At 47.8% G+C, this 10,684-nt stretch overlaps 1 long non-coding RNA gene across 1 annotated transcript; it reads left to right on the plus strand.

The window, feature by feature from the left end:
• The first annotated feature begins 5,989 nt into the window (after positions 1-5,989).
• LOC147359123 (uncharacterized) lies at positions 5,990-10,068 on the plus strand. Its single transcript, XR_015140543.1, has 2 exons — positions 5,990-6,210; positions 9,750-10,068. It is a non-coding gene; the product is annotated as an uncharacterized LOC147359123 (long non-coding RNA).
• The last annotated feature ends 616 nt before the right edge of the window (positions 10,069-10,684 follow it).

Below are 10,684 nucleotides of genomic sequence, written 5' to 3' on the forward strand. Positions count from 1 at the left end.
CTGGAAGGAGCAGGAAGAGCCTGTGTCTGTGAGGAAGAAGGATCCGGGGTGGCCAGGCTGGAAGCCGGGGCAAGTGACCCCAGCGCCTGCCACGTTGAGGGTAAGGCCTCGGCAAGAAAAGCTGCTACTTACACATTGTGCTGGGGGAGCATTTCTGTGGTACTCTTGCTCCAGACAGTATACCAACTCCCTTGGGAAAGCCTTGGAGCTCCATAAAGGGTGAGAGGGTCCTCCTTCAAGCCCTGATGTGGTCCCCTGTTAGCAGCAGGCCTCACAGACCCGCCACAGGTGAGGCAGGAATGAAGTTGGGCAGGCTGCTCAGAGGGCCTTGGGGCTCTGAGATTCTAAATGTTTTGTCGAGAGGCAGGAAGGTTTTTGTCAGTCTGCTCGCCCTGGGACCCTTTGTGCCTGTTTGTTCATTCATTCATTTACCCAAGCAGAGCTCTTGAGACCTGTGTGCCAGGTGGGGTGCTGGGTCCCCCGGGGGCCACAGAGGAGAGCGGGCCAAAGTCACTGCTGAGCCCACAGTGGGGAGAAGAAGCAAATTTGAGTGATTATAATGCAGGGGGCCAGCGCTGCTGTGGGACCGTTGTTCCCATGCTAGAGGATACACTAGAGAAGAGGGGCCCCTAATTCAGTCATGCAAGATCAGGGAAGGCTTCCTGGAAGAAGTGACAGCTCAGCTGAGACCTGAGTTCAAATGCAGGCCCCCACTTGGACTGTCAGTGCAGCTTGCCTGTCTTTCTGTCCAGCCTGGCTTTTCACATAGCCATTCAACCTCTTTTCTCTGAGGGTCTTATCCTGACTTTCATCTCTGCCCGTCCCCACTACCCCTACTCTCCCATTAAGGCTTTTTCATTTCTACATCCTTTTTTTTTTTCTCTTTAGCAGCACCTCTCAGCATACAGAATCTTAGTTCCCTGACCAGGGACGGAACCTGCATCCCCTACAGTGGAAGTGTGGAGTCATAACCACTGGACTGCCAGGGAAGTCCCTATCTCTACGTCTTTACTAATTATATACCTTGTGGTAGCCATGGAACTAGGAGCTTTACAAATGTTAACCCTTAGCTACTCTAGGAGATAATGGAGTCAGTCTGCCTGGGTTCAAATTCTAGCTCAGCCACGTAAGCCATAATGTCTTGGGTAAGTTGCAGATTGCTCTGTGTTTCCATTTCCATAACGGTACAATGATACGGTTGTACTAATTAGTACATTGGTGCAGTACAACTGTACATAATGATAGACACAGTCTGGAGTGCTGGTGTCAGGACTAAATGAACTCGTATACACAAAGTGCTCAGAACAACATCTGGGATATTTTAAGAGATAGATAAGTCTTTGCTAATCTTGTTGCAGCATTCATTTTATCGAGGAGGAAATTGAGGTTCAGAGAAATTAATCTATTTGTCCAGAGTCACACAGCTGACAACTGTCAGAGGCTGGATTTGAGGACAGGATTTCTGACTGCATGTCCAGAGTGCCCTTTTCCCTGAGTCCACAGCAAGGTCTGCTGTATGCTGCCTCTGACACCAACTCTGGTTCAGAGTTCCGCCTTCCTTGTAGCCAAGGTCACAAGCTCTTGCTGTGCTAGACTCTGCCGTACCCCACTGAGCTGCTGGAGGATCCCAGCCTGCTCCAGCCCACTGCGGCCCACACCTGGACCTCCTGGATATAGAAGTGCTTGGGCCCCCAAGCCCTCTCCGTCTGAGCCCTGTCCAGCTGCGCTTGTGCAGTGAGGTGAAGCGGGTTGCCTTGGAGAAGAAGGATGCTGGAGTGCTAACCCGAGAAACAGAACTGTAGGGAGATGTCCTAGAGGAGGGGGAGGTGGGTCAGAGGAGAGTGAGGCAGGTGAGGCAGCCTGGTAGATAAAGAGACTGCAAGTAGAGGAAAAACTTTGCCTCATGGAGCCTTAAAAAATTTTTTTTAAATATATTTTTCATTAATTGATGATTGGTTTACAATATTGCCTTGATTTCTGTCATATATCAGCATGAATTAACCATGGGTGTACATATGTCCCCTCCCTCTTGAATCTCCCTTCCACTCCTCCAGGTTATTACAGAGCCCCCGTTGGAGTTCCCTGAGTCATACAGCAAATTCTCACCGAGCCTTTTTGATGTGACTGCTTCTGTGTACAACACTGACTCAGGCTCTCATTTCAAGTGGAAATTCCTACAGTGGCTCTGCAACTTCTCATAGCTAGGTCTGTGTGAATTCACCCTGTGTTCTTTTTGCCTATTTGGTGGGGAAGAAAGCAGCTTCACGAAGGTGCGATGGGCCAACGGAGTGACAAACTGGCTGAGAAATTGGGACTCGGATCTCCAAGGTCGGCGCTCTCCCCGTGACCTTGGGAGAGAGGCCTGTGTTTCCAAAGCCTGTTTCCTCATCTGGAAACTAAGGGAAATTTTGCAGTTTTCCTCTGAGGGGCATTCTGAAGAGTAGTTACAGATCATTTTCCAAGTACAAAGTGTCAGATGTACAGAGAGAGTGCTGGCCTTTCAGAAAATATGCAACTCAAAAATTTTCAAATCCACTATTATTTCCATCTAGGGACATTTTCCTAAAGAGGGGCCAGGTTCGTACCAATCGATTCAATACTGCATTCAACCACTCCTAAAAAACAAACATCAAAGTAATTTATTTATTCAAGCTTCGTTTGAGACATTTCAGCCTGTAGCAGGACCACTGAAATTACACTCAGAAATGAGAACCAGCTGCTTAAATAAATAGTCGCATATGGAAAAGAAGCAGGAAACGTCTTTCCAAAACTAATAATATTAACAAACTTCCAAGGGACACACAATCCATAATTAATGACAATTTGGGGGAAAAAAGACATAAAAACTTGGAATTGAAATATGACTCTAAGAACAACCTGGTGGGTTTTTTTTGTTTTGGGTTTTGTTGTTGTTTTTCTTTCCTTAGAATCTATCTACCCTTTTTTTTTTTTCTGGCCCCTTTCCCTTCTGACAGCCACATTTATTCAAATTCTTTCTGTGAATGTCTTTAGTCTGCAGATTTAGATCCTGGAATTCAATTTTTTTTTTTTTTGCCTGAACTCCCAGAGTGGTCCATCAATAGGAACTTAAAAAAAAAAACAACCCTCAGTAAGTCATGTGACCAGACGTAACTGACACTAGCTAAGTAACTGACATTCACAAGAAGGGTGATCTTGCTCTCAGAAACCAGTTATTTGGTAAGGCTGCCTTCTGGAGTCAAGTTCAGGGACACTGGACCACATGCGAGGGCAGACCCCAATCTGGGAGCCTTGGCCAAGATTCAACAGCCCCAGATGCTTGCAGAATGGGCTTGGCCTCCAGGGTCCGCTGCTTGAGGGAAGCCCCCATCAAAGTCCCTGGAGCATCCCACTTCCAGCACAGCCCGTACAATGCTGAAATTCCAGCGTCATTCACCAGTGTCATTCATGGGGCCATGGTATCACTCTCCACTCTGTCAAGTGTGCCTGTGAATGGAATGGCTGGTTGATCCCTGAAGAGCCATGGTCTCCTTCTAGAGTGTAGAGTTGCCATTAAGAAGCAGCTGACCAGCCAGGGACTACGTTTCTGAACCCCCAGTCCACCCAGGTGGTTGATTCTGGCCAGTGGCACGTGAGCCCTAGGGAGGAGGCGCTTTCTGGTAAAGTAGCTGCTGTGTCCCCTCACTCTCCTGTCACCTCCATCACTGAGGGGCAGGGGCCTGGGTCCCCAGGTCACTGTGTGGAGGAGAAGCCCAGGAGAGCTGCCTGACTGGGCCTGTCTGATGAGAGCTGGTGTGAGCAGGAAGTAAACTTCTGTGATCAGGCGTTCCTCTCCTGGGTTGTTTGTTGCAGCCGTTGGCTGGGCTGAGATCATGCCGATGCAGCATTTCCTAGAGCAGCGTGTCTTGTGACGAGTGGGATTTCCCCCAGCTCCTATCTTTCTTCATGCCGAAAACATCAGTCCTGCCCACATGCCAGGGGCCTTGTTTGAGCCTCTTTCCACACTCCCAAATGGAACCTTCTTTTGTCAGTAAAGCCTGAGTGGAAGTTAAAGCATGGTCTCTGAGTCATTCTACCCAGGTTCAAATCCCAACTCCACCACTTCCTAATGGTTTAATCTCTCTGAGCTTTAAGTTTTGCCCTGACAACAGAAGGCTATTACCTTGAAGAGTCGTTGTGAGGAATAAATGGAACGTCTTGTGTAAAGTAACTGACACACTCGGCACGGTAGAGACCAGCACTGTCATTATTTACTGAGCCTGCCCCAGTATCCCTGATATGCAGACTGATGTTGGCCAGTCAGCATCACCATGACTCCCCCCTCTCCTCCTGTTTTCACACCGATAATGTCCATCACCAGTTCACAGCAACTGTCTTTCTTAGGGCTTGGTATTTCCTCTCCCTCTGTCCCACAGATGTCACCCCACCTTTTGCTCTTTACCTGAGTTGCTACCACAAATCTAGAAGAAAGTATTTTGCAGAGTGAGAAGGCAGGTGGAGGTGGGCCCCTATGGGCAGGGGATGAACTTTTATCTGCCCTGTTAGCTTTGATCCCAGTTCAAGAACTACTGCCCTACTGTATGAGTCTTGCGCTTCCTCACCGTTCCCAGGGTACTGTGTTGCCAGACAGTATGTCTAAGCCCAGGAGCTTCCACAGGGCAGAAAGCAAAAAGAGTAGGGGAAAAAGATGTGCCCAGACTAGTACTTGAGAGAGTTTCCCCCAAGATTTCAGAGGAAAAAAGAAGCTGGATCATGTGCTGATGGAAGAGAAAAGCACTGTGAGCAGAGTTGTCCAGACATCCACCTTCTTTATGGCAGTCAAGGAACACAGGCACAGGACGCGAGTCAAACAGAATTGCTTCTTGGGGGCTGACAGGCTTTCATGCATTATGGTTTTATTCTAAAACTGTGCCAGGTGGGAAACAGCTTACATACTGTTATTTGGCTCAGATGGTAAAGAACCCGCCCACCATGCGGGTAGACCCAGGGTTTGATCCCTTGGTTGGGAAGATTCCCCTGGAGAAGGAAACGGCAACCCACTCCAGTATTCTTGGTGGGAGAAATCTCACAGATAGAAGAGCCTGGAGGGCTACAGTCCATGGGGTCACAAAGAGTCGGACACGACTTAGTGACTAACAGCATACATTTTTGCATAATGCATAATATGCTTAATAGATTGACATTAGTCTTAGACTCAGATTAAGACACTTCTTGGAAAACTCAAGTTCAAATTAAATTTGCAGCACTTGTTCAGCTGAGTAACAGGACTGGGTAGTCCGACTGACGCGACAGGTATGGAAATGCAGTGAGAAAGTCCGCGGGTTGGCAGGCCCATGCCTTGCTTTTAACTCGAAATATTGAATGAGCAGAGACCAGTGCAGAGAGCATGAAGACAGATGGCCCCAAGCCCAAGAGTCTGAGAACGTTCCCCTCCTGTTGAGACGAATAAACTCTCGCTGTCATCGGAACATCTGGGCTATTGGCGCCGGGGCCTTGATGGCTCCTGTTCTAGGTTCTGATGAGAAGATGCACTCACAGCCCCTGGATGTCTAAGCCCTGACTGAACCTTTCTCCTCAGAGGGGACCCCGCCTCTGTCCACCTTCTCACAGGGTTGCCAGCCCGGCCCAGAGGGCTCCCCAGACCATAATGTGCAATTCCCTGATTTTAAGACAGAAGGGAACTTGAAAAACCACACGGATTCTCCTCCAGCACGCGCTTTTCTCAGCTGAGAGGGTAACAGAATCTGAACTTGGCTGGCGGGACGGAGGCCAGTGTTTTCCTGAGTGTGAGGGAGTGAGAGACGCGGGAAAGTGAAGCTCCAGATGGACGCCCTTCCTTCTCCAGCCCCGTGCTCCCCACGGCCTGTGAGCGGAGGGCATCAGGCATTCATCCAGGTGCGGACGCCACGGGACTGCCCACGCCTCTCACCTTTCCCTTCCGGGTGGCTTCCTGAGAAACACTGTGCTGTCACACAGCGATATTTAGCACAGGGGCTCAAAGGTGACTGATGTTTCACAAGAGGAAACCCAGTCCTCTGGCTTCAGTCTCTGTCCTCCAGTAAATGCAGATATCCTGGAACAAGCGGCACCATCAAGGGAGAGCAAAGAACCGGATACTAGTACCAGTTCCGGTGCCGGTTCCTGAGAAACTGTGGGGCAACCTCCTCTAACTGGTCACAGGACACCTTCCCGAGGGACCATCGTGGGTGGCCAGGACTCCACGGTAAACAGGTAAGGATGAATGACCCTCACACGTGACTGTGGTCATTTTCCGGAGAACCACTTAGGAGGAAATGGATGCAGAGAGAAACTGGGAGACTGTGAGCCCCGAAAGGGAATTTGACTCTGGCTCACAGCTGCCCGGCACAGAAACGTCAGCACTCCCAGCTTGGAGTCATAACATGCGTGATGCTCTGGACAATTGTGTTTTGAGCCTTTAGAAGGCCTAGAGGAGAGAGGATTCTGGGATACTCCTCTCTGGCAAGAGACTGTGGAATTAAGTAGCCAGAAAGGAGAGGTCCCCAGTGAGTGCTTGATAGTTCCTTAATCACACACACAAAATGCCCCCTGAAGGTTTCACACCGAAAACACGGCTTGCCAGTTTTCTCCAATAAAAGATGAGATGGCTCCCGTTACTTTTTGTTCTTTACTTTTGAGGGCCCACTACTGCTTGAGTTTGGGCTATACCCATTTCAGGCAGAGGAGCTGTTTGAGCTTCCATCTGGGCACCCTGAACTGTGTCAGGCAGAGAATTTTGTTGTAGTTCATATTGAGCTTGACTTTGGTGGGTGGTGTGTGTTGGCCTTGGGTTGGCAAAAGGGTCGATTGAAAGAGACAATTGCAATGTCTCCTGGCTGTCCAGCAACTTTTTAACCCACCTTGGGTCTTTTGGGAAATTCCAGCTTTATGAGTTCTACTTTCATTAGGAAGAAACCAAGAAAATCAGTTCCCAAACTCCTCTGCAATTAGGGTGCAGGCGTATGAACTGAGTTCCACCAAACAGAGTACATTTTACTTGAAAGTGAGGACTTCTAAGGAAAAAGGCTCAGGGTAGAAATTGTGTCACTGGCAAGGGGATAGTCGAGGGCTTTTTTTTTTTTTTTCCAGAAGGGGATAGAAATGGTATCAGTTCTCTGCTAGTGTTGGTTGCCTCTTGGTAGAGCAGCCACAAAGCAGCAGCCTCTTTATCAGGGCACTTCTGTAGTATAGATTTGGAGGCTGTTCCATGAAATTGATTCTTCAGGCTCCCGCTGATTCTGTGAGCTAGCTGATTTCCTTTCTGTAAACACCTGCTTGATGACCGGAACCAGTCTCTGGGGCTTAGAGTGGAGCGCCCCGAAGGACTTGGCTGCCAACTACTGTCTCCTCCTCCTCCTCGCAGACGCTCTGGCCCCGAGATCTCCAGCCGCAGAAGTAGCAGGAGTCTCAGCCAGGCCTGCAAGAGTCCCCTCCTCAGACCTTCCCCTCCACAAATTTCTTCCCTGCCCATAAGATCTGTTCCTCTCATACTTTGCTTTTGGACCTGTACTCACACATTGCCAGGCAAACAGCCCCTCTTTGGGAAATGCCCCGGGGAGGAAGTGGTCTCTAGACCCCACATGGCCATGTAAGTTGTCCTTAGTCTGCTTTCAAAACTTAGCCTATTGATGGAGAGAGACTCAAGTCCTCGTGTGACTCAGCCGTAAATGAATCTACCTGCAATGCAGGAGATGCAGAAGACACTCCAGGAGACACCCAGGTTTGATCCCTGGGTCGGGGAGGTCCCCTGGAGAAGGACATGGCAACCCACTCTGGTATTCTTGCCTGGGAAATCCCATGGGCAGAGGCACCAGGTGGGCTACAGTCCGTGGGGTCGCAGAGAGTTGGCTATGACTGAAGCGATTGAGCACAAGCCCTCATTCCTGGAGAGAGAGGCTGGGTGCTCCTCCAGGATGGCTCCCTCAAGGAAGCTGCCTTGGAGTTTCCATTTCCCTTCCGGATGCCTGGACATCATTCCATTCACAGAGCATTTGAGTTCCTCTTGCTTAGTTAATTCACCACTAGCCCAGGAAACAATTCAAAGAAATGCCCATTAACTTAGGTGATTTCTGCTTGCCTCTGATTAGAAGTATTTACACAATGTCAACTCTACAAGGACAGGTAAGTGTTCCCTGATGGATTAATCCAGTACCTAGAATTGTTCCTGGTACACAAAAGGGTGCTTAGCACATCGTGGTTGAATAAATGATGAATACATGAATGAATTTACTTACACTGCACACTTTGTGCCAGACAACGGTCTAAAACATACTGTAGTGAGAACAAATAATATGACTTTGAAAATTTGTCATGTCTTCAGAGTTTCAGACACAAGAAACATTTCTACTCATCTATTCTAGAAGCCTATAGCCATGTGGGGGAGACCCAATATAAGGGCCCAATATATAGTGATGAAGAATGGGTCACCCCTTCATGATATTTTTGGTATCACCCCTAAGAAAAATTTGTTGACACTTAAAACATTTTGACTTTAGGCAGATCCCCCAAATCTCTACTATCTACAAATCACCTTGTCTTTTAAAAAAAAATGAAGGGGCAACTCCACAACTGATGTCTTCGGTCTCAAGCCTGCTTGATACTGGTCTTTAATGCCCTTGTGAATTAAACATGGGCCTCCCATGACATCATTCCCTTGCACATGGCCTTCAGGAGACTGTGGATAGTCTCGTGTCAAATTCACTTTTAGTATGTGGCTGAGGCCATGCCAAAGTGTATGCATGCATCACCGCATTTATTCTTCAAGGCCCTTGATAGATATTAGTCATATAATAATCTCCATCTGATAGATGAAGAAAATGAAACATCAAAAGTTATTGGCTAGTGGATGGCAGTACCCAGATTGTAACCCTGTCCAGCTGACAGCAGAGCCTGCAGCTGTAACCACTGAGGGCTCTGCATCTGGTAGACAACAGGTTTCTAGCCCCCTTCTAATGTCTGTGTATGAGAACAAACACTCCAAGATGATTGTCACGCCAAATATCCAGTCTCCACTCTGGGTCTCACAGCATTTATTTGAGACCCATGGGAGGCTCCCTGAGAACATAGACAGCCCAGCAGGATTCCCTGTTTCTAGGATATGACTCTAGTTTTATACCCTGGTATGCCCCATTCACACAAGTGCAATCTTTAAAAACCAAGCATCTAGAAAATTCTCTCCGTGCTCATTCCACAGAAAAAAGACTCAGTTTTCTGTCTTATCTTTTCAGTCAAATATTCTGTTTCCTATCCTCACTCCAAGCACATTGGACCCACTTTGGCAGTTTCTCTGATGGCAAGTGCTCCAGATTGCCATGTGACTTCAGGGATAAAGATTTGACAGCAAAATTATTTGCTTTAATTTGCCAGGGGGAAAGCTTTGTCACCAGTTATTGCAGCTCTTTCAGACTTACCTTCTGTTTGCCAAAGAAAGTTTGCCCAAATAGTTAACACGTTGGTGGGAAGTGGAGTGATATAGAGTGAGGTGGAGTCCTCTCTTTTGCAATCCCTTCAGCCTTTATCCACTGAAGGAAGGATGAAATGTATAGACTAAAGATAACTGCCTCTCAGTCGTAGAGCTCTTTAATAGTAAGCTACAAATAAATGATTTTTCAGATGCTTCAAACACAGTGTTTGTGGAGAAACATTTTATCATTGTTCTGAGGCCCAGATGTAAGCGGGACTCTGGGGAGATTGTTAGCTGATGGAGGCTCCTATCTGAAATCCTGTATTTATACCTCTTCTTTTTTTCACAGGAAGGACACTTATGGAAATGTCCCTTCTCAGGACAGTGCACTGGGACTATCCCCAGAAGTCACGTGAATGTTGGCCTGAGCTGATTCTCTACTGGAGCCCTTGGCCCAATCTCATTGTTATCTCTCCTGCTACCCGAAGTCAAACCTAAAAATACAAACCCAAGTTTGTAGCCAACATCAGGGTAAAAACAAACAAAAAACAACCATTAAAACCATTTCCACTTCTTTGGCAGAACAGGAAGTCATTGCCCCAATAGAGGATGTTGATACTTAATTTCAGTAGAAAGACCAAGAGAAAGGAACTCAGCACAGTTAAGCCAGTTTGGGGGGCGGGGGCGGGGGTGGCACGGAGCATTCACTTCCCAACCTCATGGGGAGGTTGCTAAGCAGAGTCTCTCCTTAGCTGCCTGGTGATGGGAAGGAGCCACGTGGTTCCAGGGAGGGGGCTTTGTCACTGTCCTGGGCTCACCTAGGAAACCAGATCCTAACACAGCCCCTGATTACTTTGCCATGTCCACAACTTAGCGTTTTTTTCCTGGAATAGGAAAACAGCTGAGAATGCCGGGCAAGTCCTTCTTGCTCATATGATTCCCGTCTTTTGGTTTCTTGTCCGCTTTTTTCTGAACCCTGGGACCAGTTCCAGCCCTTCCTCATAAGGGTGGGGCCTGCAATTTGGTTTCAGTTTGATTTGTCCCAGTATCTAACTCAGTCTGGAGTTCAACAAAAAATTGGATAAACACTTTCTAGTGCCAATGTCTGTGTCTCATGGCATAGACATCTGGATGTAATGTTAAATAAACATTACCCGCCACGAAAACCAGTTGGATCTGTTTGTGGTTACTTCAGCCCCAAGAAATTCCTTCTTTCAAGATTCTGGCCTGATACCTGTGGGAAGCAGCTTTTGACCTCATCAGGCTGTGAGTTAAAGCTAACCC

The sequence above is a fragment of the Bos grunniens genome, chromosome 14 (genome assembly GCF_055505025.1).
Source record: "Bos grunniens cultivar Pamir isolate PY7600 chromosome 14, Bosgru_T2T1.0, whole genome shotgun sequence".
Lineage (NCBI taxonomy): Eukaryota > Metazoa > Chordata > Mammalia > Artiodactyla > Bovidae > Bos > Bos grunniens.